Here is a 7,956-nt window from a genome sequence, read left to right on the forward strand (position 1 = left end):
CAGAAACCTTCAGGGTCATGGTGACCTGCAAGTAGATATTAATAGCAGCCTCACTCACAACGATCTTACCAAAACCTCATCAGCTTCCAAGCAGATTCTGATCAAACAAATTCACACTTCACAAACCCTTTTTACCCTTCACCTGATTTACAAGCACAATGCCATCTTCTGGGTCAGAGCAGATAATTCCTGGTTTTGTTACACTGATCAACCAATTTCCCAATGAACCTAACCCAGTTCATCTAATATCTACAAGTGCACACTGCTGGCTCATGTTGAGCTTGGTCAGTTAAAAGCTCAACATGTGCTGGCAATGTACACTTGCAGCCCAGAAAGCCAACTGTATCCTGGGCTGCATCAAAAGAAGCATGGCCAGCAGGTCAAGGGAGGTGATTCTGCCGCTCTGCTCTCCTGAAACCCCACCTGGAGTACTGTGTCCAGTTCTGGAGCCCTTAACACAGGAAGGCATGGAGCTCTTGCAGCAAGTCTGGAGGAGGACCACGGAGATGATCAGAGGGCTGGAGCACCTCTCCCATGAAGACAAGCTGAGAGAGTTGGGTTGTTCAGCCTGGAGAAGAGAAGGCTCTGAGGAGACCTTGTAGCAGCCTTCCAGTGCCTGAAGGGGCTACAGGAAAGCTGGGGAGGGGCTTTTTACCAGAGTGGGTAGTGATAGGGTGAGGGGTAATGGTTTTAAGCTGGAAGAGGGGAGATTTAGGTTAGACATCAGGAAGAAATTCTTTAGTGTGAGGATGGTGAGACACTGACACAGGTTTCCCAGGGAATTTGTGGATGCCCCCTCCTTGGAAGTGTCCAAGGCCAGGTTGCATGGTACTCTGAGCAGTCTGGTCTAGTGGAAGGTGTCCCTGCCCATGCAGATGGGTTGTAGCTAGATGATCTATAAGGTCCCTTCCAACTCAAACCATTTGATGATTCTATGAACCTGGACTCCAGTTTTCTCGAAAGTCTTTTTAGGAGTCAAATTCCTGCCTGGTTATACCACTACCGCTACCCAAGCTTTTGCATGGTCAAGTGGTAGCCAAAAGGAAAAGAAATGGATGGAAAACAGGATGGTGATGGACAGAAAGAATAATACTAAGCAGTAGGGATGACTGCCTCAAGCTGCCCAAAATACCTCTGGAAACAGGAGTAAATAACAAAAAAGTATTTTGAAGTGTGAAACACCTCCAGATCATGAACCAAGTAGGAAACATGAGGGAGAGGAAGGGAGCTAGGCATAGCCAAAGACAGAAGCAGTTCATTAAGCCCTTCCCCAGAGAAAGCAAAGCCCACAACCCAGGGCTGAGGATGGCAAGGCAAAATGCAGCAGAAAGAAGATGAGCAAAAGGAGAGGCTGAAGCCAGCTGATGCCCGGAGCTATGGCCAAAACATCAGTGGGAGCAAGGCCAGAATGACATTAAATCTGCAGAAGCATCATCAAAATAGCATCCCCCTGGCTGAAATGCCGCGGGTCTGAGGGTCAGCTACAGGCCAGCTACTGCAACCAAGTCAGGCACTTCCCAGGGGAGACATGTTCCAGCACATCCAGCAGACCTGACTTTGGCTACACCTCCTGTTGTCACACCCAGCACTATGTCAAACCGTCCAATGGGTCTGCAACACCTTTCACTGAGACAAGAGGGTCACGGGAAGAGCCTGCTTATGCAGTGTGAACCAGGGTGTATGAGTTAGTACCTAACCAGTGCTCTAACTCTGCTGCATTTGTAGCCAAGGAGCAAAGCACATCCCTCGAAGCACAGCGAGGACAGGTCTCCCCAGGAGAAGGAGCAGCTGGGAAGAGAGAGGTGTTCAAAACAACCCAAGGAGGCTGTCCTTTCTCCCTGTGGAGCTGGCCAAGGGAGCAGAAAGGTAAATGGGACGAAATAATGATCAGTTAAAATATTTTTATTATGCATGGAAGAGAAGAAAATGGAAAGGCAGATAAACTATAGCATGCTAAGATTGCAAATAGTCATTTCCATTTTTCCTCTATAACACACACATACACCCCTTTCTACCTTTTCTCCTATGGAAACTGATCACTCTGATCCCCTCCCCCTGACTGCAATAACTTTTGAACTTATTGGCCAATTTTTATTCAATTTACTGAGAGTAAATGATATCAAAGATGATTTCGTTCCCTTAAGAGTGGCCGTGGCCAGGCAGAGAAGATAATATATCCTATTTAAGAGACCAGTATAAACTCACCATTTACTGAACAACAGAGAATCTGTGTGTGCACGTGTACCTGCAGGGGTGAGGAAGAGGACAAGAGAGATGTGCAAACACCAGTAACAAATCTGGCCAAACTCGTATGGTCTTAGACATGGAGACCAGTGAAGGCACACTGTCTTGCTGGCAATGTCTTTGGGAGACACACTGCTTGGGATGGAACAAAACAAACTCTCCTTCTGCTTGCATGCACATCATAGATTTCAAATCAGTGCTACGGCTGGAGAAGCACTGTCCTAACCCTTAACCACCCACCTGCAGACATGTGCCTGCCCTTTCTACCAGGGGGCAGAGCCTTTTCCTGCCTCCAAAGTACAAACATGAAGCTCCCACCTACAGGTAAGTGGGAGGCCATTCCGTACAGGTGCTCTCCTCCTGCTTTTTGACTGTAATATAGGGAGTGCTAAAAACCAACCTGCATAAACCACTGGAACGGGAAGGGAAAGCATGACAGAATGATTATATGCCTGGTAGCAGGCCAAATGTTGACAGTGAAGAAGCTTATATGGGCTTGTTAACCTTCTAAAGCACATGACTCTTTCCCCACCATCACATTCATACATGGCTTCTGCCACAACAGGTCAGTACAGATTTATTTACCAGATCTGCAGCCCAAAGGGTAGGAAATGCTAGCTGGACCCTGCTGAGAGGCTGGAGAAAAATGCAATAAACGGTAGCAAACTCTTGTGATGGTAGTGAGTTCAGTGCTTCAGTGCCTTTCCTCTTTCTGAAACCTCTAATGGTGGCTATAGATCTTTGGCTGCCACTTGCAGTGGGCATTTATTAGTTACGGCATCAGCATGTCTTGTACCAGTCTGTGGGTCTTCGGGGTAGCCTAGCAAAGGAGCAGAAATAGTTTTGCAACAAAGGCAGGTTCAAGGAATGACTATCTCAGCACTGATGTCTCCACCGCTCTAGCAGCAGCACCAGGAAACTGAGGATCACAATACAGAGAACAAGGATGTTAATTCTGTCTAAATAACAGACTGCGTTTCCTCTACCCGGCTGCTCTGGGGAGCTAATTACACAGATTCTGAAATCAAAGAAATATAAAACAGTCTGCAAATGATTGCAATGTTGATGTGTTGGCAGTCCAAACCATGACATATGGTCCTTCAGTATGCCATCCCAGAGAACAGGCCCACGAGCAACACTCGTTACGCAAAATAATGTTGTAAATAACAGAAAGAGGCTGATTTTAGAGAGGTACTTGAGGTGGCCTCCCTGCTTAGCTCCACAAAAAGACAGTGTTTCACAGAGCTGCTGCCGGCCTGGCAATAGGTTCCCAAATGTCACTCCTTTGAGGGGGAAGGAAGGTGAATGCTGTCCAGACAGGATCCCTGCTCAGTCAGTACCCACACACAAATTTTGCTAGAACAGCGCTAAGGTTGCAATGTCGCGCTTTCGGCCCCAATGCTCACTGAGCATTGTGTATATGTGCGTCACCAGCTTTGTTTTGGGAGCACCCCGTGGCAGTGTGGCAGCCCTCATGTCGCTCATCAGTGGGATTTGGACCTCAAACTTCCCCCCCGTGGACTTTGTGGTGTAAGGGATGCCTGCACAGACCATCTGTAGCCCAGGAGGGGAGAGGGGTGAGACATGAGCTCCCCAAGGCCTTTCAGACACCTTCACCCACCGCAGCCACATGGAGGTTCAGCAGTCTATGCTCCCAGCTGAGGAGGTGAGTATCACTCCTGGTGGCACAGGGCTTGTGCCATCTCCCAAAACTGATTCCCTTCCTCTCTCCTCCTTTGTGCGGCACTTGCCCAAGCTCTTTCTGTTCCTCCACCCCCGCAGCACCTCATCTCATACCTTTGCAACCTGACCCACTGCCACTGCCCCTCCAGCCCCCTGTCAGTTCCTCCTCTACCTCAGCCCTGACACTACCCCAGCCAGCACACTTGGCCTGGAGCAGAAACCTTCAGGAGCAGACCAGCACTCCTCCCTGGCAAACACAGAAATTAGTTTCCCTGTGGGAAGTTTAAGGATAAAGCTGATTTATTTTCTCCTTATGCTTGGGGCCACAAAGTTCAGCTGCTTGGCAGCACAGAGCAGCATCCCCGCATCAAGCAGCTCAGGGCACTGAGACCAACATTTTGGCCCAGAAGACAGGTAACCCAGGATCACCTCCCCACACCTTCAACCCACCTTTCTCTTGCCCCATCAGGACCACAGGGCAGTAGGGAAGAGGCAAGAGTGAGTGTGACCTGTAGCACCACTCCTCCCTTAGGGTCATTATTTTCATGCTCGTAGACCTACACAATTGATTGCTGTTCTGTGCCTGACATCTGCCCTGGATATAGATCATTTGCTGTGGAGTTTGTTATTCCAGGAAAGACTATGGAACTTGCCTACCTTACTGCACAATGAAATCCCAAATTCTGGCATGCCGAGGGCCCCAGGTTGCCTTCCTCTTGCCCTGCCTGTGTTTAGCCTTCAAACAGGCAAATATAACTCCAGCAACAGCATAGAAGAAAGCTCAGAGAAGCCATGGGAGCCTTGTGCCTCTTGGGAAGGAGGCAGCACATAAACAGGATTAGAGAATTTTGCATATCTTAGCCTGCCAGTTTCTGCTGAAAGGGAACGTAGGCAGTGCCTTGTAGACCTGATTCAGGGGAGAAGCCTTTGAAAAGCCTGCCAGGAAAAATGTGTTAAGATACAAGCTGCTTTTCCTTAGGGTATAGTGCAGGGAACAGTCCTCCTCTGTGGAGCCCATCCTGCACCAGGCACAGTTTGAGGTGCACAGCTGGATGATTGAGAGCGCTGGGACCCAGGTGAAGGAGGCCTGATCCTGTGTCACAGGCTCCAGCCACTGCTTGTATTCAAACAGGGAGGTCAGCTGCAACATGGTCTACTACTGACAAAACTAAAAAATTTCACTGAGAATTGTTTTCTTGGGAAAATCTTGGTTTTCTTCACCTCTTTTTTTTTTGTCAGAAAGGTCAGACCTGAAAACTAAAATACTTGAAATGGGGTAGGGAGGGGTCAGATTTGAGGTTTTCTTTGGAGAAAGTATTTGGATTTTCAGGTGCAAAATAGTTCATTTTCAACTTTCCATCAGAAAGGCAGCTATTCTGTAGGGAAATACTGGCGTGCACCTGCTAGCTCTGACAGTCTCACAACAGCAGCTGTATTCTGAGTTATAAGGGCTTCGCTGTGTGGGAACTTGACATTAGAGGGGCCACCCTGGCATCTCATAACTCTACCCTCAGGAGTCTCACACTCCCAAAAGAAGAGTATATGCCCATAACTTGCCTCTCCTCTGGAACAAGGGCAGCTGCCAGTGTCTCTCCCCAAAAGCAGAGCCCCTGGTGTCTTCTCCCCACTCCTGGTCACAGTATCAGGAGACAAACACTGATTTTTGAATGAGCTCTCTACAAGCAAGCACACAGTGAAGCCCATGAGGGCTCTGATCATTACATTCAAGAGGCGCACACTGGGAGAAAGGGCAGGAGCACTGTAAAAGTAAGTTGCTGATGTGTAATCAACTTGAGGTGATGGAGTCTGGCTCATACAGAGTCACTGGATTGCCATGTTGGTAATACTTGGTATCACTAGCAGCAGTGCCTTTTCACAGCTCAGGATGGTTCCTTGAAAGCACAGAGCCAGGTTTGAGCAGTTTAGTGGAGCTGGGAAGAGTGGGGAGAAGAGAATTAGATCAGAAACCACCTTGTGGCATTCCTTGTGGCACACCCCAATGAAACAACAGTAGCATCCACTATCCTAGCCGGAGAATAAGCAGCTCTTCCCACTGCCTCTGCCATGGAGCCAGGAATCTGCAGCAGTAAGCGTATCCCCTAGGATAGGAATGGTGTGGTGGAGATGTAAGGTGCTGGAGATTTCCTGAGTGCCCAGGGTGCTCATACAGGATTTGGTCATGTCTCTGCAAGTGAGAGGACCCGGGAGGCCTTGGGCAGCTCCCAGCAGTGGAACGTGAGGCTGGTGTGCCCCAGCAGGGAGCTCCAGGTCAAGGCAGCTGGTCCTGTCTTTGCAAGATGGCTGTCTGCAGGCCTTGCACCTACAGGGGCAAATCAAACCCCAGCACGCAAAAACACAAAATGAAGCTGCACCCCTGGAGTATTTATTTCTAACCAAGTCCAGCTAAAATGAAGGAAACTCTTAAGTTTTAAGTTTTTTTTTTTTTCTCATTATTATTTATTTGCAGGCAATGATTCAGAAAAGCTTTGTTTTAAAGTTGGGCTGGACAGCCTTTTGTTAAAACTTACTCTTCTCCCTCACAAGTGGCTCTCACCACTGTCAAATTATGCAGTCAAGAATTAAGTGAGGAATCACGTCTGGTTTCCCTGCATCTGATGTGAATTTTCTCTCTTTCGTATTGTATGATATTTGTCCTCTCCCTCAGGGAACTCTTGTCCTTGGATGAAATTTTAGTATTGCTCTTAAATCCTGTTTGGATGGACTTCCAGCAAGTCCAAAGCTTGGTTACACAGCATGTGACATAGGACCAATTGGTGACACATGGAGCAGGCATGGGGAGAAGCTGCTTCTTGAAATAGTCTCATGTGTGGTGGTCAGGTTTCCAATGCATCACACCTCTTCTCAGTTCTCCTTGGACTGAGGGGCTGCAGGAACCTGTGTGTTGGCCCACTTCACAGATTCCCATGCCCAGCCACGACACTCATCTTCATAACCCTTCCAGAAGGTCCCTGGGGACACCTATTGCCCCACAGCCATAGCAGAGCATTCAGCCAGGCCCTGTTGGCTCACAGGAACTGGCAAGCATAAAGCAAAACCAGAAGAGCTCAGCAGCACCCAGAGGCAATGCCCAGGGCTGGGAGGAAGGTGATAGACGTGCAGTGGAGGCAGGGATGGTGGTCTCAAAAGTGCAGTTTCATGACATACCCATGAAGATCCCAGCAGCCATTGTGCTCACTAGCAGGCCAAGGAGCAGCTGTGCTGGTCGGCAAGCTGAGCTGTGTCCTGTGCTGTCCTGAGCACTAATGCAGTTGGATGATAAATGTTCATAAACATTGGGCCTGAAGCTTTATCCAGGATTGATCCCTGAGAAGAAATTCAACTCCCTCTCCAAGATGTTCTCTCTCAGATATACTGTACATCAAGTTACATCTATGCAGAGAATGCTTGGGACATCAGAGACAGGCAAGAGAAACTGCAAGTAAAGAAAATTTGTCAAAGGGAAGTTTAAAAAATATCAACTATCCCACTGTAGCCTGAAGAAATAGCTCAGCTTCTCTAGAAGGTAAAATTAAACAGGTCAACCTGTAGAGCTGGGCCATTTTATGCCACATAAAGCAGCTAGTTTCTTGTATGCTAGACTATTTCATCTTGCTTTTACATGACTCCATCTCTCCACTACAAATTATGTCAAATAAATCTTCACTAAAATGTAAAAATGTTTATGATTATACTTAGTGACCTGTTCATTTATTAAATGAGGACAATAGAATGATGCCCTGATATTTGCTAATGGGTTACTCCCATCTAACCTTTTCTTGTGCATCCAGATCATCTGTTTTCATTTCACCATACAATAGTTGCCAATAAAATTAAATCAATTAAATTAAAGGTCTATTATGTTCTTTGAAGCCAGGCTGAGACCCTTTTCTTTCCTCAGTCAATGCTCTGAGAAGATTTTTGATAGGACAGCTGGGAAATCTGGGACAGATTCTCATCTGTTTTAAAGTGGTTTAGCTTTTCTGGAATCAATAAAGTGGCATCAGAATAAATACCCCAGTTGAGGACCTG

Source organism: Apus apus, chromosome 1, assembly GCF_020740795.1.
Source record: "Apus apus isolate bApuApu2 chromosome 1, bApuApu2.pri.cur, whole genome shotgun sequence".
In the NCBI taxonomy this organism is placed as follows: Eukaryota; Metazoa; Chordata; class Aves; order Apodiformes; family Apodidae; genus Apus; species Apus apus.